Source organism: Athene cunicularia (assembly GCF_003259725.1).
Source record: "Athene cunicularia isolate RWA chromosome 2 unlocalized genomic scaffold, athCun1 chr2_part1, whole genome shotgun sequence".
NCBI classification, from domain to species: Eukaryota; Metazoa; Chordata; class Aves; order Strigiformes; family Strigidae; genus Athene; species Athene cunicularia.
In genome coordinates, this window is record NW_020799095.1 from 129,518,018 (window position 1) to 129,540,096 (window position 22,079).

General features: G+C 37.8%; 1 protein-coding gene across 1 annotated transcript in view; it reads left to right on the plus strand.

The window, feature by feature from the left end:
* CPQ (carboxypeptidase Q) overlaps positions 1–22,079 on the plus strand; it is a 138,783-nt gene that overhangs the window by 40,710 nt on the left and 75,994 nt on the right. The window lies entirely within an intron of this gene.

A 22,079-nucleotide genomic window follows, 5' to 3' on the forward strand; every position in this document is an offset into this window, starting at 1 on the left:
AATAACTCTAGTTCATCTTCTCTTGTACATTTCAGACATCTCAGCTTTTCAGTCTTTTTCATGTAGCAGGTTTGAATCCACCAGGCTTGGTTTTAACATACTATTTTAAATAACTGTAAGAATTACTGTGTTCTAAGAAGAGGAAATTCAACTAAACTATACACAGTTTAACCTCCTTCTTTTTGTTTCCCTGGTTTAAAGCTCACTTTATATAATACCACCTGCATTGGCTTACATAGAATTGTGTATGTAAGCAGAAGTGAAATCCTAACAATGTAACTAATACAGTTAATATTTTACAAGTGGTAAATTAAAGTTGCCATAATGATTTGTGCTTGGAGTTCTGTTAATGAACTTCAAGTGATTTCTTGATCAGGCAAATAAACCAGGTTCTGCTGTCCAGGAATAAAATTGTTTGCCTGAGTTTTTTGTCAAATGTAAAAGTGAATGCAGGATGTCAGTTTAACTTTCTTGGAGATGTTTTTTCATGTGCAAATCATTGCTGTGTTTAGCAGGAGTTGTATGTGGTTAGTTTGGAGGAATAAACCAGCTGCACAAAAAAGTATCTGCAAATTCTTATTAAACACTAGTTAATCTTAAATTGTTGGGTTTCGTTTTAAGACTTTGCTTTTTGCTTTCTCTTTTCTTCCAACTTGTTGCCAAAAATCATACAAACTAAATTATGGTGCTGAAGGATTTGTGCCTGGTATGAAATCTTCTATGTCAGCTTACAACATGGAATGATTTTTCTGGCATTATGGTTTATTGTGAAAATGCTGATGCAACCTCAATTACAGCAGCACTAGAAATTACTGCTAAAGTACATCTACTGAGCCATGATTATTTTTTAAACATTGTCATTTTAAAACTTCAGTGGAAAATAAGAATGACTATCTCTGTCCGTTAAACCAGGTATAGCTCTTACAGATTTTCTCTTTTCTGGGATGGTAGTTCTGTAGCTCTGGTTTGTGATGTCTAGAGATCCTCAGTGTTAGCATGAATGTACAGTTTCAGAATCTTGATTGCTGGACAGGGAAAAAGTAACTACCTGCCTGGTTTACATACCATCACCTGTGAGTCTAGCTTCATGAAACATGTATTTATCAAGTTAAAGACAATGCCCCAACTTCTAAGTTAGGGTACAGTTAATTTAATTTTATGTCATCTGAATTTTTTTGCCATGCTTCTAACAAGCTAATAGGCTATCTTTGCTGAATTATGTTTGTTGTATTTTAAAATTCGATGTTTCAATTCAGGTTATGAAGTGTCCAGATGTAACCTTCAAAGATGTATTAAGGTGCTTGCCTGTACTTGATTTTCTCTTTGCTGTTCTACTCTGTTTCTTTAAGCAATGAAATAGGTTGGGATCTCTTCACTTCTTCCACTGAGAAGCTCAGTTTTTTGAAACACTGGGTAAAGACTTATTTACAAGCCCCCTGCTGATGTTAATGGGAGTGGTAGTGGACACACTTTGAAAATGTAACCAAGAAACAGAAAAATAAAACAAGTGAATGTTTAGGTTTTTTAGTACTCAGTTCCTCGTAGAGCCTTAATGGATGCTTCACCACACTCATTCCACTGCGTTACTCTGGTAAAAATGGGAACCATCTAGCTATTTAGGCAATAAAGTACATTGCAGACCCAGACTCTTACAATGCCTTTTATGCCAAAGTGTTTCAAAATGCAGTACAAATCGAGTGGAATAGAAAGGTGCCATTTCTACAGGCCAGAATTTCAACTTAAGTTTTGAATTGAAACAAAAGCAAATCTGGATCTCTGAACTCTGGGTGAGAAATCAGCAGCGGGTGGTATCACTCTTACAAAGGTCTAAAGGAAAACAGTTTGAAATTAGGCTGAAGCCTGTGAAACATAACTGCTCACAGGTATTGCAGAAAATTATAATTTAAAAAACTGGAACAACTGAAAATGAGGTTGCTGTAGGATACTGAAGAAATCTGTTGAGATGTGATAGAGTTCTAGATGTAACTGCACATCAGGATCTTTGTGTTCATCTATATCTTGACCAGAGTTTAATATACTGCTTGATTTATAAATGATTCATTAATTCTTCCAGTGAGATTTTAGCATGTTTATTAAAAATAACCACCAAGAACTGAAATAATACTGGTCTGAAAATTTTATGTTACAAGCAATGTTGAATATTATTGTTAAAATCCTTTAGAAGAGCAGACAATTTACTGTTTTTTCTTACCTTTTTTTTTCTTTCTTTGACCACTCTTGTAGCATGTTCAGTTAAGATCCTCCTTTTAAAGTAATTTTTCCCAGTGTTTTGTGTGGATGTAACAATGGAGGGGAAGAAAATAAAACTAGAAAAATGTTAAGGAAAACAGAAAAAAAAGTAGTTGAAATAATACTTCTGATGTATTTTCCTAGAAGTTAGCTGTATTTTAGACTTAGTGTTCTTAAACTCTTGGGTTTTGTTTTATTTTGCTGTTGCAAGAAATGTTTGATATCATCAAAATTGATACTCGAACTATCAAGCACCTGTGCTTAACTTCGACACGTTTATGTTTCTGAATAACTTAAAGCAGTTAAATAAATGTAATTACTGCTTTGTGAAGCATCAAGCTCTCGGGTATGCATTCATCTTCAGATGCAATGTTGTGACATGGGTGCAGATGTTTCGTTGCTTTTTTGAGGCAGCTCTGCACCCAGGGTGCACCGGTACTTTTGAAAAGTTAACCCACTGATATTTCTGGTTTCTGTTCTCATTTATCCATTCTGTCTGACCAGACAGCAACAGTAAGCAAATGCTTTATCATGAATTGCTCGAACTAAGAAAAATGTACTTTGAAACCTACTATAAGTTGCAGCTTTGCACTACCAAGTTTTCAGGTGGTGCAGAGTATCTAAACAGAAAAAGGAAATGGATTTTGTCATGCTGTCAGTTAAGTTCAGTGTCTCACCAGTGTCTCTGTTCTGTTTTTCTTTGTATTATTCCTTCTAAGTTAGGGAAGGGCTGCCCTCCCCAGACAGGACCCTTGCTAATGTCAGAGAGGGCATGACTGTGCATGTTCTGAGCAGAGACATCCGCCATCCTCGCTGTCAGTCCTGAGGTCATTGTGTAGCACCTGCTGAGGTCCGAATACCCATAGGTGCCCAAAGAAGGTGAGCTTGTGCCTATAAGATGATGAGTTCAGGATGAAGCTTTTCTTCATATAATCGGATTGGAAGCAGTGGGACCAAACATGCTATGACTTGACTCCCTGGCAGCCTTTCTAAGCTTGGGATCCTATTCTGATGGTGCTTTGGACAGCAGCAAGAGTGGAAAACCTGTGGGTTGTGGGACTTAACATATTTAAGCCTGTATGATTGCTGACTGTTGAGCCAAAGAGTTGGTGAAATGGGAAAGGCATGGTAGCAGAACCTGCTGAAGTCCAGGCTATTGCAGGTTAGAGACATTTACAGTCCATTCCAGATCTCTGTTTTAGAGAAGGAGTTTTTGAAGCACACTGTTGAGTCTGGGACCATGATGTTAGTATCCTTTTGTACTGTATTGTGTACTGGTGAGATGTTTTATTTAAACTATGTAAATTGACACTGGAGACTAACTGACTGAGAAATTCACAAGTTAACTAATGTGGTTTTCATTTGAAATTCAGGCAGAGCTGGCAGTCTTCTTATTTTAATACAGATGTAATATGGTCTTAAAGTGCAGAAGCAACCTTCCCATCTCTGGGGAAGTGCTATAAATAGCAGCTGTTTCTTGTTAGTCTGGCTTCAATGTATCTAATGTGCCAAACACAGAACCACAAAATACTTGATTAACTGAAAAGGTATCAAAGTGGATAAAGATATAACTCTTCTATAATCCTGACTTTCAGCGTCTTCTCATACTGTGTATTTCTTGGTGTGCAGTGATGTTTTACTTATCTGACAGTTACTAAGTGATGGGAAAACTGTTTCCTAAGTGCCCTACAAAGTGCATAAATTTAATGGTTGCTCATTATTCTGTGATCTAGCATAAATACTGTAGAGCAGAAACAGAGGAGCTCATAAGTGGCGTTTTTGGAATCCTGAAGAGCTGTTCCACGAATTCACTCTACACAGGTTTTTTTCCTCCTGTTTTTATGAAGTGCCATATCTACAAAATGTACCATTTGAAAAATGACTGTTTTGAACACCACAGGCATAAAAGACCATTGAAGAATGTACTGTAGCTCTGAGCCAAGTTTGGACAGCACTCTGAAAGTACTAGTTCTAGGAATGACCTGAGAAACAGAGATGCTAAGGTAGCAGATTGTGAAGTTCTTTACCGATCTGTGATTGATGTAACAGAACCTGTTTTACAAAGGAAATGGCTTATTTACTTGTTCATTCTTTTTCCTTTCCCTATTTGAAAAATCAGCCCTCTCCTGGAATTTGTGATACTGGGCAAAGCTCCAGGGAACAAAAGAACATGAAAATTGTCCAGGCTTCTGAGCCTGTTAGGCATTCATTCACATAAGGGAAGAAATAATCTGTAGACCAAAAAAACCTCCAACCTCAGGAAGAAAAGAAGACTTCTCTGAAGATGTCTAATACTCAGTACAATGTTGTTTTATGGCCTGGCATCAGTTCACATATGTTAACAAAATGTCTATCCATTAGCCCTTTGATGTGGCTTGCAGATATCCCTATGCTCAAACTAAATCATGCATACAATAGAGCTTTGAGAAGAAATGTTTTAAGAGCCTGGTGCCATCACATTATGGCTCCATTATCACATTTTCTCCATGTGGATTGTCTTGCTATTCATTCCAAAAATGTTGAAGGGTTTGTAAGTACACTTCTGTGAGCCCCTCTTCTGTGACTGTAAGCTGATACTTGTCACTTCTAGAATTTAAGAGAATTTAAAAGAATTTAAGAGATGATTATGGAGATCAGGTTTTGAGATCACCAGCCCATTACTTCATGATAGTGAACTGATGGGAAAGAAGATGATGAAAAAGAAATGGTGAAAAAGAAACAAGAGAAAGTGTAGAGAAGGGGTATTGGCATTGTTAGGAATTGTATTTTCTTTGAAGTTTTTCTATCAGTATTTGCTGAAAGAAATAGTACCCTCTGTGTGTATGTTTGCTTTATTAGTAACAGGACTTGTACTATTAATTGGGGGAAGGGTTTGCTTTTTATAGTGTGCCTTGTGGGAGTGGCAGTATTGCTGTCGTTTCTTCTAAAACAGGGATCTTGTCATGATCAGAACAGTCAAATTAATATGAAACTGATATGGAGGAAAATTTTTCTTTGTAACTTGATTATTTTTAAAATGTTGGGGTTTTTTTTCTGCCAGAAGGCCTACCAAATTTTAAGACTAAAGTGCATGCTGAATTTTGTGGTGTAGAGCTTGGCAAATCTTCTAAACCTTGAATTGCCCATTTAAAACCCAGGAGCTAACTGAAAGCATTTAATTCTGCTATGGAGAACTTGGCAATAATTTGCCTTCTGACTCTGAATGACCAATGTGCCCTAAAGTAGGCATGTTTTTTGGAAACCTTAGTATCTGGATATGCAACAAATACATCTTAAAAGTCATTTGTACATATGTTGTTGATGTTGTTGAGGCAACAATTAAAAAGCATTGTAATATTTAGAGCGTGTGTCTGAAATACTGGTGGAACAAGGGAATGTGTATACATGGAAGAAAGATTGAAAACAACTTAGATCTTTTTAAAAATTATTTTCCTGATATGATTTTGCTGGAAGGCATCAGGTCAGGTTCACCAGTGTAATGTGACCTTTGTAATGTTCAGATATTTTCAGAATGACTAGACCCTATCTGTAAATGAGCAGCTGAGAGTGGAGGAGGGGGCTGGGGTGGTTTGCAGTCTCTCCTGATCGTGGAGACACTTGAAGCTGCTGTGTGTCTCAGCTTGGTGATGCCAGAGCAGAACCAAGGGATATGCTCCACTGGGTGTGGACAAGCCAGCAGCTCTTTGAAAGGGTCCTTCTCTTACCAACTGAGCCACAGTGGCCATCACTGCATACAAGCTATTGCAATATGAAGGAAAAATGTATTGGCTTTAGTTGCCGTGGATGCCTGATCTCCAGAGGGAGCAGAACCTTCTTGGAGTGTGCTAACCCAACTCACTGGCACACAACTAGTGACATCCTGGGTTACTGCAGCACCAGAGTGACTGTGACAAGTGATGAGGACATCTAGAAGACCTTCCTCACTAGGGTCAAATGGAGTTTCAAGGAATTGAGCGCTGCTGTCACCCTGCTATACATATTCCATTTGGATTCTTGATGTAAGCTCAGACAGTCATCTTTCTGTCTTCCACCTGAGCTTGGGCATAGATATCACCATATATATGACAGTAGGCTTCCTACCCCAGCCCCTTTCATTTTATAAATCCAGGCTGGTATCTGCCTAAAGGTACTTGCTAGATCTTTGCTCTGTGTGCTGCTCTTCAGAGTGTTAGGTTTTAAATCCTCAGTTTCCTAAACTGCAACCAACTAAATTGTGAGACTAGAAATTAAAAAGTAACAGTTAGGGTGCTTGTTCTGCTGGCCAGCAAATTTATCTGAGCATGTAGTTTTGTAGTCCTTTTGATGATGTGAGCATAAGCAGATACACTGTAATATTTTTTTCTTCCCACCCATTCTTTTGTCTCTACTCCCACACAGCAGTTTAAAGAATTACTGTATGATTTTATTTCAGTAATAATTTACAAATACACATAGGGTTTACAGAATGGTTGTGAGAGCTTTTTTTTTCCTCTGTATTGAAAAAGTTATCTTCTAAAATTACACTGCATCATTCTTGCATTCTGATACGCGGGAGTATCTAAAGGGTTTGGCAGATGTGAAGTTGCCTGAGGCATAAAGTAAGAAACCACAATATTAAGGAGCAAAAAAACTCTATCATACATCTAGTTATGAGTAAGTAGATGCCAGAAACACTAGTGCCAATTGTCAAAGATTAGTTTAAGAACAACTATTCACTACAGAAGTAGTCCAATCGCTATAGTAGTATGTTTGTATTTGTTAGGTGCTTGACCTTGTACAACAGAAGGAGAACTACCAAGATAGTTCTTGTCCTAGTGAGTCTGCAGTCCAGGAGATGAGTATAATGCTAAAAAAAATACATCTTTTCCATGAAAGTCTAATGGAAACCTACACGTCTAAGAGTGTGTGGGTTGGATGTAGAGGGCTGTTCAACACAGATTCAGAGGTTCCCACACACAGGACCAATGTGGAGGAAGATCTGACAATGAGATTTTAGATGGTGGATGGAGCTAACATTGTTAATGGCATGGAGGGGGAATGCTAAACGCAGTGAAATCTAAACCGGTCAGGTTGAGGCTGAGGTGAAAGGGGAAAAGAACTTGGTCTGCTCAGTCAGGCTGAGATGCTGACAGTAGAGGTGTGATTGAAAGAAACATGTGGTTGCAGCAGCTGAGAGAGATGGTTCCTCCAGAATGTGGCAGAGTATCAGGCAGAGTTTGTAGTTTTGGTGGGCAGAGACAGTATTGTTGAGAAACACTAAACCAGCTGCAGAATTGTGGGTAGACTTGTTGGGGTTTCACACATTGTATTGCTGCTTTGTGAGAACATGGAGTGGGGAGAGATGGGGAGAATGATAAGCTGACCACAGTTGGCATGGTGTTTAAGAGAACTAGAGTCAAGGCCTTGGTTTACTTCATTAGTACGTACTTCAAAATATTGATATCATTCTTATTTTAATACCATTGTTATATAGTTTTTTGTTCAGTTTCGTCAGCCTAGGAAGGAGTCCCCGAGGCTTTTGAGACCTTAAAGGTCTTGCACTTTGCCACTGTAGCTTTATTGTAAATGTAGTTACAATGATGCAAAAATATTTATTATGGTTTGTCAAAGCAAAATACAGTGTAAAGCACATTATACCAGTAAAATTTGTCCAAAGTGATTGTTAATAAAATATTAAAGATCTTGTGAGGCTGGCAGGCATGAATCTTAATTAAATCAAAGAATGAGCTTTGTTCATAGAGTTTCTCAAGTATTATCAGTACTTGCACCAACAATATATCATGATGCAATATGCAAGTTATCTAGAATTCCACTGTGCACAAATCTAATTCTAATTCATTGTAATAGGTAAATGGAAATTTTGGACAAATTCCTGGTTTACATGGTTGACTTTTCAATAGTTCTTTTCAGAAAAATGAACTGGTTTATGTGTTTAGGACTGAGATACCATTTCTTCTTTATTGAAGTTGCAAAGAAAAAAAATAAAAGGACACATTAGAGGGTCATTAACAGAAAATGTGTTTTGTACTACAGGTTCTGTAGGTTTGCTTCTTTATACATGCTGAAAAGTCTGTTCTTCACAGTCTGCATTTGCTTTTCTCACTAGTTTCTATTTTGTCATTTATTCCATAGACTGGTTTACAAATTTGAACAAAACTGAACTAAAATGCATATTCTTCTGGTAGTTATATAGTCCCTTGACATCTGATTCTATCACAGTGTTTGAATTTACAACCATCATTGTGAAATATTAGTCTGAAGAACAGTGTACAATGTCCCGGTATAAATTACTCAGAAAAAAGCCCCTCTGTCCCATTTCATCTAATCATACATGCATTATCATATAGAGGGTGGAGAATGGAATAATATCATGATGTAAGATGAAACAGTCAGTAAACCATGCTGCTTTAGAAATTGCACCAAATCAGTGTTTTTTTCCTAGAGTGAATATAAGCCAATAAAAGTAGGATTTTCCTTCTATTTTAAATATTGCAACTCAGCAGGGAAGAATATTAATGCTGTCTCAGTATTTCTGTATCACTTAACATTCTGGGCTTTATTTTTTAATTGTGTGTCTTGTCTAATCGTTATTGTGCTTAGTTTCTGCTTTCAATTATGTCAGCTGGACAAAGATTTTTCTCATCCTCTCTGTGTGCCAAGTTTAACGTGCTGCGAACATATCTCATTAAATAATATTCCTTCACCCTAATGGAATTTGTTGTTGTAAACTATGTGTGTATATATATATATATATTTATATGATAGTTTTAGGACATCACCTTTTGTGGCATGCTGCTCAACAGAGTAGAGCATATTCTACCTTTCCAAATGGGAAATGTCTCATCCAGCTTCTTGCCAGGAGAGCTATTACTGAGCTCTAAAACGTGATGTCCTCTGTCGTCTTCTTTCCCCTTTCAAATAATCAGGAAGAGGACCTGAGGTCACATTATTCTTTGTGAAGGGAAGGAAAGGAAAAACAATATCTTGAACTGTTGACAAGTATGTTCCTCTCTGTCTTATCTTACACACAGATACTACTGTGATCTGTTCTGATTTTATGATTTTGTTTTTTGACATTGTAAACCTAAGTCTTGTATTTATATTCTCCACTTCTGCCTGAAGTCCACTGACCTCAGTGTATATGCTAAAGTGCTCCAGGGATCTGTTCATTTAGCTGGAATTAATGTTAAGATGATACTTTATTTAACCGTCTCTTAACACATTCTGTAAGTTGTTCTGCAAGTCTTTCTGGAAGACTGCAGCTGTGCATATAAATAGACTATATTTAATAAGCCTATTTATAGCAAGCCTAAGTCTGACAATTTTTTTCTCATTCATATGAGTTTCTAACCTTCAAATAAGTTTGACAAAATAATTGGATTGCACCCTTACCCACTAAGTATGGTGCATTTACTTTTTCATTGATTAATTTGGTAGTTTCATTTAAAATTGCCTAGACAAATTTAAATGCTGAGTTTTAGGAAAGAGATACAGCTAAGTATAAAGAAATATAAATAAGATGGCTTTGATAGGTTGGTTAAATTTTTTAAAAATTGGTAAGGATAATATTCTAGATTATAGGAAAATATATAAGATTTATTTTCTTTTATCTGTGGACTTTGTTACACACACAATTTCCTGCTAGAAATCAATGTAACAACAGCCCTTCCTGCCCCTGCAAAATACCTAGCAAGCCGTTCAGAGTGCTTGAGATTATTCATTGCACAAAGTCAGCAAAGGCTAACACTCAAATTACTTCCATTTTCATTTATCTATAACAGGTTTTTCTGTGAATTAAGAAGAATTTGGGGGATGTTCACAGTCGCACTTCAGTGTGACCTTCTGAATGTGGTGGTGACTGGACCAGAGTGAAAGAATGAAGAATGTGATTGCAAGTGCTGCCAGGGTCACAAAGATAAAGTGGTAAATACTCTGGAGGAGAGAACAACAATTCAGAATAATCTTGGCAAATTCATAGGAATCATCAATATTCATCAGGATGAAATGTGATCTGCTTTTCTTTAGGCAGCAGAAATTGAATGTACAGTGTGCGTCTGACAGGGTGGCCCATACAGGTTCATTGCTGTGTACACTGAGAACAGTTGTAAGGTACTTAGGACTTTAGCAGGCATGGTACAAATTGTGTCATAAAAGTAATGATATGACATCCAGCTTTTCCTTGGAAGAGCTGTCCTGCCCTGTGAGGAAGTATGTTTTAGACGGATCCACAAGTTTGGGGGTTGAAGGGTCACACTTGAAGAACGTGTTTGAACAGAGATGAGTAGAGGCATCGAGACAATCTTTCATGAGTGCAGAATTCACAGGCTTCTGAGAGAGCATCTGATTGTCTGGCATGCTGTTAAGTGCTGCAGTTTATTTCAAAAGCCTCTGCACTGAAGTGATGGCTTTGCTTTTCTAATTATCTATGTAGCACATATAAAGCCTTTTTAGTGACCTTTCAGCATAGGATTCTGCAATAGCAATTATTCAGCCAATAATATATAGATGGGAAAATACATAATTTGCATGTTTGTCAAATTAAATCACTTGCTGCTAAATTCAGTTTTGTTAAAGGATAAAGGAATCCAAGTTTTATGTCAAAATCACAAAGAAATTTCATTTTTGTTTTCTAATAGGAAATTTTTCCCTAATTGGGAAAGGCTGTGTATGTTTAACGGAAAAAAAAAACCAAAATTCCAACCAAACCTTTCCCTGCTTAGCTGAGAATCACTTAATGCGTTTGGTTAAGATGACCTTTGAAAGCCACTAAGAAGTTTAGGAGTGATCAGCTAGCTTGCAGTAATTTCAGTTGTTTAAATCTAGCATCACTGAAACTGTTTAAATTGCTGTAAATACAGTTTTAGTGGTTTGAAAGAATCTTCTCTGTAATTACATTTTCATTTAAATGGCTATCTTTTAGGAATAGATAAGGGTGTCTTCTCTCAGGGTGGTGCAAAAAGGTACTAGTGTATTTTCAGTAACTTAATTCTGCTTCTTTGGGTGCCTTAAAATATCTTGTTGAATCTTTGAAGCAGAGAACTGATATATGTTTTTCTTTTCCCTGATCTGAAACCATATATTTAGTTGCAATGTGGATCATAATTGCTAATACCAATTTAAAACTGGGATGTTGAACAAAGCAGAACCAGAGATCAAGGGATTATCTGCACTGTGTTGAATAAATACTTCATGTTGCTGTATGGATGCAACACTGACCTGGGATATGAATGTAGTGACAGTAGGTAATGTGGTCTTTCCCATCATGTAACTCAAAGCATCCATCTCTTGTGGTGTAGAATAAGAGACACCTTTGTCTTTCTCTTCCTTGGTGAACCGGCTACAGTTATAAACTCTATCAGATGATAATCCACAGAAATGATTTATCTGAAACAGTTAGTGTAATGCTGTGCAATTGCTCTAAATCTGACCTACTGATTTAGTAATTAAGAAACCGTAGTTTATAAAAGGTTCTTTAGACAGTCCTGTGAAGAACTTCCATTTTTTCAGAGCTCTCTTAATTTTCTCTGTGGTGTCTCAGGTTTAATCAAACCTTTGCTTCTAGAAGAAAATAAAATCATTTTCTGGTACAGGATTAACAAATGTGCATCTTTAATGATTTTGTTCTGCGGGTGAAATTGGAATTGGTTGGATGTATGTATCAGTACATAAGATCAATATTTTAAATGTGATAAATCTAAAATGTTTATCTCAGTCTTCTCTGAACCTTGGAAAAGGGAGCTGAAAGTAACTAGCTTTTTTTTCCGAGTGTTTTACACTTTGTTTTAATGCTTTTTGAAAATACTAAAAATGAAGGAAAAACGGTAGCATGGATAGCAAAATTGACAAACTGTGAGCAAAGGAATGAAATAATTATATGTCATTTTTACACATGCATAATAAATGGCACAAAAATATTTAATTGTGATGAATAAGAACACTGTAGGTAAACCTACCTATCACAAATTACAAAAACAAAGCAAATGTGAATTCAAGATACCATGATGTGACCTTCTGTTTCAGTCTTGGACCTGGAGGTACAACCTTCACCACTGGAACACTGCCCACACAACTGGTAATGAATGCACTGCAGTGCTGAGTTTGCATTGGTGGGGATGCCAGATTTCTAGCTCCCTTCCCCTCATGTCATATCATCGTAAACCAGCAGCCTTCCCCCAGACGTAACACACCATCTGGCTTACTGCAGTCGCTTTTTGCAGTGATGTGGATAGTCTTTCCTCCTTCTCCCATTTGTTTGAAATTAAGTGCAGGAAGAATTGTTTAGCTGTGTGCTACAGCCAGATTCTTGCCCTGTGGCCTGCAGAGTCCCAAATGACAGAAACCTTTTTGGTGGTCGACAAAATGAATCAGCTGGTGGGCAGGCTGGAGTTTTGGGAAGAGGAAGGAAGTGCTTTGCAGGTCTCAAGACTGTGACTTTTGTAGCTCTTTGTCTCAGTCATGAACAGGCTGTCATTTTGTGGGCCAGGAACATGTCTTTAAATGCAGAGCATAATTGAAATACCCATTCTGTTTCTTGCTGTCAACCTTATTTATTTTTGTGATTCTTTAACTGTGTGCCCTGCTGAGTGCTGTCACACGTAGTGAACGAGCCTTCCCTAGCATTGTTGGTTTGGTCTGGGTAGTGCTGACTCTGCAAGGGCAAGTCCTGGAGAAAACTGAAGACAGTCAGAGGTTGGGGTTTGCCACTGATTGTTTCTAAAGAGATTTTTCCTCTTCAGTTGACCACTTGGATGTAATCCATGCAATGCTACCCATATGAGACACATTTATTTCGATTACAAATTTGAAGTAACTGCTTTTTGTGTTCAAGGTGACCCCTCCTACCCAGTATTGTTACCTTGTTTATGATTTATGCATTGAAAAGAAATAGGGTAGAGAAGTATTCAGAGGGTAGTTTCTCCTTCAAGTATTTATGCATTAAAGCAACTCCAAAGAAACTGAATGTGCCAGCTCCTATTCTGTCCTGAACCTTTTATTCCCAAGCAAAACCACAGAGTGACTACTCAAAGGCTACTATAAACTTGTCTGACAGAATTTAACCTTCTAGAATTGGCATGGAGGGTGTCCAGACCAGAAGATGAGCCACCTGTGTTGCAATGTTAGTGGTTAAAAGAGAGACAACATTCATGGCTTCGCGAGTTCTCTGCTAAAATGCTTTGAGTCTTTCCTGAAGCGGTCCCCATGAGTGGTGATGAAACTCCTATCATTTAGTTCTCTTCATGCTTTTCAACAAACTTAGAGAATTGTGGGGTGAACTCTTAAGGCAACATGGACTCAAGCAGCAATAACATGTGGTTGAGACAAGTCTGCATACTCTTCCTTCCTCACCATATATTTCTGCAGTAATAGGACCAAGATTGCATTGATCTTGTGCTTAGATGAGATCAGTTCATGAAGAACACTAGATGAAGATGAAACTGACAGGGGAGAGTTCTGGTGGGACAAACAGACATTCTGAAGAATCTGCAACCCTAATACTTCCGTCTTCTACTGAAGATACATACCCTAGACTGATAAATTTTATTTTGTCTTATTCAAGGTATTGATCAGTCTCTAGTGCTCCTCAGTTTTATGGGCCTGTGCTGTCTAAAAACAAGATGAAAACTGTGAACTCAGTGGGTGTGCTTCTCCTGTATGATGGGTTGCATTTACTTCTCAAGGTTGATCCAAGCCTGTAGAATTAAATTCCTCAGGAAATAAGGGCTTTCACTGACCTTCTGTTCCAGAGAAAGGCAGCTTCCTTTTACCTCATTTTCTCTGTCATAGAAATACAGCACCATGGACATCTGCAAACACTGTTCCTTCAGCAAAAATAAACACAACTTTTTAGAAGACATTCCAATACATGTTTTTTTTTCCCCTTGGAATAGGTTAAAGGACAAACAATATATGACAGATGCTCATCCTGCAGAACGATACACTGCCAGTGGGTGTTTAAGATCACTCGTTACAGAGATTAATAGATAGCCAGGGCTACTCTCATACTACTGCTATGAATAAATAATTTTTTATCTATCTGGATTTGAAAAAAACAGCTAAGAATGGATTAATATTAGATTTTAGTTCCTTACTTTATGTCTTAAATGGCAGGGAAAGATCAGGCTTTGGGAGTAGGGGGTTCTACCTGATGAAGGGGCACCAATCCCATGAAAATCTGTACCAAAAATTTAGGGCCTCCCCCAGTAAATAGGCCAGTAGGTGAACTCAGGATAAGAAGCAGGAAAATGGCATCTGGCTGAAGTTTTCTCAGTTTGTATCTGGGCTGCAGAGGCATTTGAGGAGACATTGTCTTCTTCTGCTGGTAGCATCTGGATGATCAAGCACTTGGAAGTAAAAATCACTGGAGAGTAGTCTGGCGTTTATATTTCTTCATGTAGAGAAATGTATGTCCATGGTGGTATACAGCCCCGAGCAGCCATCCCTTGTGAGGATTCACACTCTGAACCCATCAAGTAAAAGAAACCCAAGTCCCCAGTCCAAGCATTTAAGTTCTGCTGTCAGATGAAGTAATTATTTTTCTTGGGGATTCTCTTGGATTTCATAGCCCTTGCGGATGCCCAGATATTTGTGATGCTAGTAAACACTGGCTTAAGCTTAATTTGCCAAAAGATGCAAAATAGGCCAGATCCATGACTCATGATGAGCTGTTGTTTTTGGGTTGTTTTTTTTTTTTTCTTTCTTTCTTTCTTTTGCTGGAAATTAAGCAGCTTTTCAAAGACTCAGCAAATACCAAATAGCAGCAGCCTGTGTGCTAAGCTCTCATCCCAGTGTTCTGCTGACTGCAGTAGTTTTCTGCTGAATGCAGAATCAAGATCTGATGTTAGTACCTTGATTTTCATGCTCTACATGACTCCACTGTCCATTTTTAAATGTACTCTTCAAAATCTCTACAGTTAGTTTGTCTCCCAGTGGAGAGGTAGGAGACAACTGCCAGGGGACATGAATATAGATGATGAAGTGGATTCTCCTAAGGAAAAAATCAGACTTCATATCCATTTATTAGAATTTTAACTTTCCCATATGTCTCATCCTCCTTGTCTCAGCCAAGCATGTGTCTGAGTGAATCAGGTTATTTCTTTACTTACAGTCCAAGGAAAAGAGCTAGAAGGAAGAGATTTCTATTTTTACATTCATGGGAATGTGTTGGTACAATGGTGAGTGGGATCTTAAGTACCAAGGAAAATGTATTATATTTTTTATTAAAAAACTTGATGTGGTATGTGCTGAATCATTTTGGTTGCTGAAAGTTTTGTGTTGCACAGCATAGCTTGCCTACTTTTGAGAAAAATCTTTGGCTGGAAATGCATGTTCTGCACTGAAATAGGAATATTTTTTTTTTTCATTTAAATCTGCTCATTCCAAGAAGAGCTGGAAAACTTTAGGATTAAGTTTTGCTGTGTAAGATGCTTTGTTTCTGGGTGTGACAGTGCACAAATAATATATATTCTGACATACTTGGTTATGGAGTTACGTTGTTCTTGGCAATCTTATCAGGAAGATATTCAGTGAATGTAGTCAGAGCTGGGAATGGACCAAATCATGTATTTATAAAACAATAAGTTAGGAGAAACTTAATTTTCCTTGAAATTCTAATCCAGCTGAGTTTCTTAGTAGAGATTTTTATTTAAATTATATCCAATAACCAAAATTGTATCTGTGAATTCCATTTCGATTAAGGCTTATACAGCTATTTATTCAAGAAGCTGTGTGGAGGACAAGGTGCAGTGACTAAATCCAGCAGATTCACTTACTGTTTCCCAGGGCATAGTTTTTCTGCCTTACCTCTACCACTGGTGACCCATGCAGTTTATTTTCTGCATTATTCTATATTAACGGAATGTAGTCTCAATGTTTAACAGTATAGAGATGTCTTTTGAAACCTGTGACACTGTTTTCATCTTTTTGCTGTGTCTTATACGAATGAAAAATACTGCAACTGAAAGTAGATTTGGTACTTTTGATTTACTGTCTTGTTTGAAAGCATGTGTGAAAGAGGTTCCCAGTGATGCTACACTCAGGAACTATAACTCTTTTAAAGATAAAAGAAATTGTTATAATCCTTTCACTAGCTAAATTTTGCATGTTGTAAATGGATTGCTGTATATCCAGGGAAAATTTCTCAAGGGAGAAAGAGTTTGTGACTTTTATTTAGTGCATTTTGTGCAGCTGTTACTAGGCTAGACAAAATGATTAATAAATTACTGGTTTAGTAACGTGAAGTTAATCACGTTTGTCGTAACTGAATTACTACAAAAATCATGCAACAACAATAAAACGCTTTTACAGTGAAATTAAATATTTTGAACAGTGCTTTCTGTACTTGACAAGCTAATGTGCCCTTTTTTATGGAATAAGTCATTTTACTCTGGCTTAGGAGGGGAAGACTTGGTATATCATACAGAATTCGAACATTGTGGAGCACTGGATTTATTTAGATGCCGCGAGTGATTGTGCTGGAGAAACGCATCCCCTTATTTTCTTTTCAATGCGGTTTAAGTACTGGAATTGCCTTAGTATGCTCTTGCCTGCCCTGCCATGCTGTAACAGCAAGTCTGCTGTATCAGCTCAGTGAAGTTGAACCTGCACTCTGTGAAGCTGACCAGTTTGGGGAGTGAGGCCAAGTGGAGATGCATGAAGACCCAGTTGCACCAGTATACTGATACGCAGTCTGCTCCAGTTTTAGTTCATAGAAATCTGTGACACTGGCAGTTTCTCCATGAAGTTGGGAGAACCAAGTAGATGCTCAGGGAAGCAGCAGTCAGGTTACTCCATGACAGACAGCTTTATACCTGGAGCATCAGACTGGTTTTTAAGTCTTTTGATCCTTGTTTATTTTTCTTCCCTGAAATAAAGTGTGAAGTTTCTCCAGCAAGGATATAGATAAAGTGTTCCAAGATTTCTACAAAGTGCCTTATCTAGAATGGCCCTTCTGCCTGTGTTTTCCAGGCAGAGCAACCAAAGGCATTCTGGGTTTTAATTTCCTGACTTTGTTTGTGTCCTTTGTGCTGATCATGTTTCCTCTAAGCTTTTAGCAGTCTCAGCTAAGTTCTTTTGTATGTACAGAATACTTAACATTTGTACATGCTTGTTGTTTAAGGGTTTTTTGAGCACGTTTTTGTCAGTCGAAAGCGGGCATAATCATGAACTGTGCTTTTTGTGATACTTCGAGTGAGCAAACAGAGTTCATACAGTTTACTTCTATGTTCAGCAGTTCCGGCAGAGAAACCAAACAGCCGTATCTGTTTAGACTGCCTCCATTCTGCCGAGCCTTTGTAGCCCTGCCAAAGTTCTCCACATCACTGAGCCTCCCCTTGAAAACCAGAGACCACTTCACTTTGTTCACGAGGCTGAAAGCCGCTCACAGTGTGGGATTTGGGAAGTGAAATTCTTTCAAGAATGAATTACACTCAACCAGTTAGAGCCATCAGAGGAGTAAATCAAAGGGATTATTTGTTTTGACTGGTGCCTGATTTGTTTTTGGCAATATCATGCTCAGTCAGAAAATTTTAAAAAGCCCCTTAATTAAGTGTGATATTTTTATAAGCAAAAAATAGGCAGAAGAATCTGGCTTAGCTTTCACCATGTCCTCTGTGAAGGAACTTTATCATCTGAACTGTACTGGCTTCTTTCTATTATGTCTTACAATGGCCAACAATCATGCTTTAAAAATTGGGTGAGAGGATTGTGGTTTGTATAATACAGGACTTAGGCAGGGGGCAAAAGATTGTACCTATATCTAAAAATCTGATCATGGGAACTTCTCTGCTTCTATAAATTGTTTATAAAGAATAAAAACCAAAGTGACAGAAGTGCAGATGCCATGGTATGAAGTGGGCAAAGCAGAATGCTTTTATGGGGAAAAGCCCTTCTTTTGTTTTTCAGTTTTACAAACATTTGAAAGGAACTGTGATGGAATATAAATTTAGGCTGCAGAATTATTAACAAATATCCTTACAAATAGCCACTGAGAAAACTTTTTCTCATCCCAAAACTAATTCCAGCAAGCTGTGCTTGTAAAACTACATAGGGCAAGTAAGGAAAGAGAATAGGAATGAACTGTTGCTTTCAACATTGTTAAGTGTGTTAAAAATTGTGCTGAAATAGTCAGTTACTAGCTCAGAATTCTCACTGCTGAGCTAAAATGTAATTAATTATTTGATGAGGAACTTAGGTTTGATCAAACTAGTTGAATAGGCTGTATAATGGCAAGTGAAATTTATGAGGAACCATAAACTCTGTATAACCTTTGGTAAAGAGATTTCAGGAGATAAAACAAGTAGGTGTCTTTATCATTTTATCGTTAAAACAGATCAGTTGCACGTGCAGTGAACTTGTAAAGAAACATATCTAATCAATTTACCTGAAATCATCCATCAGGAGGATGGCAAATGTGACACCCATCTACAAGAAAGGCAGAAAGCATGATCCAGGAAACTATAGACTGTCAGTCTGACCTCGGTGCCAAGGTAGGTAATGGAGCAGGTCATCTTGAGTGCCATTAAAAGTCATATAATGGACAACCAGGGGATCAGGCCTAGTCAGCATGGGTTTATGAAAGGCAGGTCCTGCCTGACAAACCTGGTCTCCTGCTATGACAAGGCGACCTGCTTATCTGAATCGAGACCAAAAGATGTAACTGTATCTGTGTGGAATTACCATGTTCATTCATTCAGAATTGTGTCTCTTGGAAATTCGGTTGGCAATGAATATTTTTTAGCTTATGCTAATTTTTATTGGAACAGAAAAAGTTTTGAACAATGCTGGTAGATGATGTTTAGAGCTGCATTATTTGCCTGTTTGTTATGATAAATGTTTATAGGGTGTTAGTTACAGTAGTTAATAATAAAATGCTTTGTACCCATTGCTACTTTAAAATCAAATGTTTTGCATTCGCTGGACCAGGCACTTAGACTTTTTTTTTGAGTGAAAATATTTTTTCTGAAAGCAGTCCTGTTAACTTGGGCAGCTTCACGTCTTTTTAAAGGGGACAGAAGTTAGCTATATTTTAACCAGCAATGTGTGGATGTTCTGTCACACTGAATGTTGGTGGTAACAGGACCTGTGACCTTGTCTGTTGTGTTGTTTCCTATGCTACACCAGCTGCAGCTGTGTCACAGCACTGCCCGCCAGCTTTGTGTCATCCTTGCCGGTTCTTAGGTTCAGGTCACTGCTCATCTTCAATAAGGACTGATAATCTGAAGATGAGTAGGTGTTCTAGAGGAATGAATGAAATGAGTTTATTGCTTTGGCTTTAGTCCATGTTGCTGAAAGGGTACCATCTGCACTGGTAGAAGGCTGGAATTCCACAGGCACTGAACTCTGGGGTCAGGTATCTAAAGCTTGCAACCCAGATACAGTTATTCACACGCAGTTACTTTCTGTGGGAGTATTTCATACCTGCTAAACTTACAGTCCCATAGAAGAAAAGGAGACTGATCGGTGTTCTCGTCTATCAATACAACGAGTTAGATGATTGCTGTCTTAATTTTGCTATATTCAGATAGCTGTAGTGGTATCCTAGTATCCCAGGTTTTCAGGACACTTAAACAAAGTAGCAGGGTGGTTACTCTCCCAAAGATTTTACAGTTGAAACTAGGGATGAGAGAAGAGTGAAGTGGATGACACATAGGGAGCAAGTAAATACTGCATTGTAAAGAGTTTGGAAGTACAGATTTTGAAATAAAAGTTCCAGAAGTTCAGAGCAAGTACAGAAAGCTGTTTGACAGAAGTGGGGGAAGTTGTGGGATTAAACTCACTAAGAGGATTTCAAGACATGGGGAGTGATGTGGTTGGGCAGTAGAAAGAGAAATCCTTTTACTCTGTCATATTTAACTGAGGAATTGGGAATGTCAGAGAAAAGGAGGTTACAAAGCAGAGGTAATGAAAAAGGATGGATAGAGGTATGAATCATGGTATGTGCACAGGGAGTTAAACCCAGAACGACTTCAGAGGATAGTGAGAGAGAGGAGACCCAAGTTTTTTAAATCCTGATAAGAGAGAGGTGAGAAATAACAGATAAAAAATTTGAGAGTCACTTTAATTATTCAACTCTTCTGAAACCAAAGTCAGTTCTCATAGCCAGCATTTCTTGCAGGCCCATATAGGTCTTAGAGATGTCTGACAGCTGGCCTTCTCATGCTCTCACAAACTCTCCTCTTCAGATATTTTGTTCCTGATGGTTGCATCTAGATTTAAATTCCCTACGTGAAGTATTTTTTCAGCACTTTCTATAACTAATATTTTCAAGAACAGGTAATTCCTTTTAATCACTTTTTCCCAGGTTATTGCAGAGGTTTTCCTGGAGCTACCAAACCACCACATAATGCAGTTGCAAGAACTTGCTGCAATTTAGATGTCTTAGATGGGACTTCATCTGGAAGTCCATCTTTAGCTTTCAATTTTCAGTCCTGCAAAGAAATAGTGTTGATTAAAGCAATTCAGTGGAAAGAACACAAAATGTAGGCACAGAGTGGGGAATGACAGGGGATAATGATTGTGGAATAATTATGTATTTCTGAAGTGAGTGGGTTGGTGGGGGAGGAGGACAAAATGTCTGCAGATAGCATGAATAATTGTTAGAGATAAACTAAGCGGGGAATATTTAGATGGAGTATTGTGAAAAGCTTCCTGAGAGAGAAGTTTAGCTGTCGACAGAATGGCCGATCACTTAGCTCCATAAGTTTTCTCAGTTTGTGGTTTAAACGTTTCAAATATTGCAAAATACAATGAGAAAAGTTTGCTGTCATATTGCATCTCTTCTACTTCTAGTTTTTAGTCTGTTTGTCTTAGTTCCACTATCTTATTAAATAAACTTTGACTTTAAAAAGCAAAACAAATTCCAATGTATGAATAAATAACCTTTGCTCAGCTGTCTTCCTACTGGAGAGGCCTTGGGATGTGCCCAATACAAAGAGCAGAAAGGGCTACAGGATTGTGGGCTCTGATATCCAAGTCTTCAGGCTTGCAGTTGGGAATTGTTTCTTGTGCTCAAAGCTGAATTTTCTTTTTTTTTTTTTTTTCCCTTACCCCCCGATGGTTTTGGTTTTATCTCCAGTCAGTGAACATGACAGAAGCACATCAGAACTAGTGAGGGTGGTTTTCATTTATTTAATGTGGGATTGTTTCCATGACCTGGAAAGTTTCGGAGAGAAGCACAAAGGAGAAACAAAGAAGTTTTTAAAATATCTACATGTGCAGCCTGCAGAAGAGCGGTGATTTTCATTTGCTAATTGCCCATGCATGTAGCAGATAGTGAATGAGCTGAAGGTAGCAGTGACTGAAATTACACAGCTGTTGGGAGAAGACTCCATTGCAGTTGTCTTTACAAGACACTTCTGGAACTGACCAAACTTCTACTGGCCTTGCACTTGCAGCCTTGTACATCTTTGATGCTGCTTTGGTATTCACAATGTGTAGTTAGTATGTTTTCCTCTTGCTCATCCAATCCTTTGATCTCTTCTGTTTTGATGGAAATTTAAACTAGCCTGGACTTTTTTCAGCAGGTGATGTTTTCCACTTTCTGAAATAATCCATGTTCTTCCAATGTACATTTTGATGACCTGTTTTTAGGGCTCCTTCAGTTGCTTCATGGTGTAGTAAAATCCAACTCTCAAGGCAAGTTATTATGCATTTTAGGGTGATGTTAACAGTGACTTGTCCAAACTGGATGCATACATAATTTGCATGTCTGTCAAATTAAATCACTTGCTGCTAAATTCAATTTTGTTAAAGGATAAAGGAATCCAAGTTTGTGTCAAAATCATAAAGAAATTTCATTTTTGTTTTCTAATAGGAAACTTTTCCCTAATTGGGAAAGGCTGTGTATGTTTAAA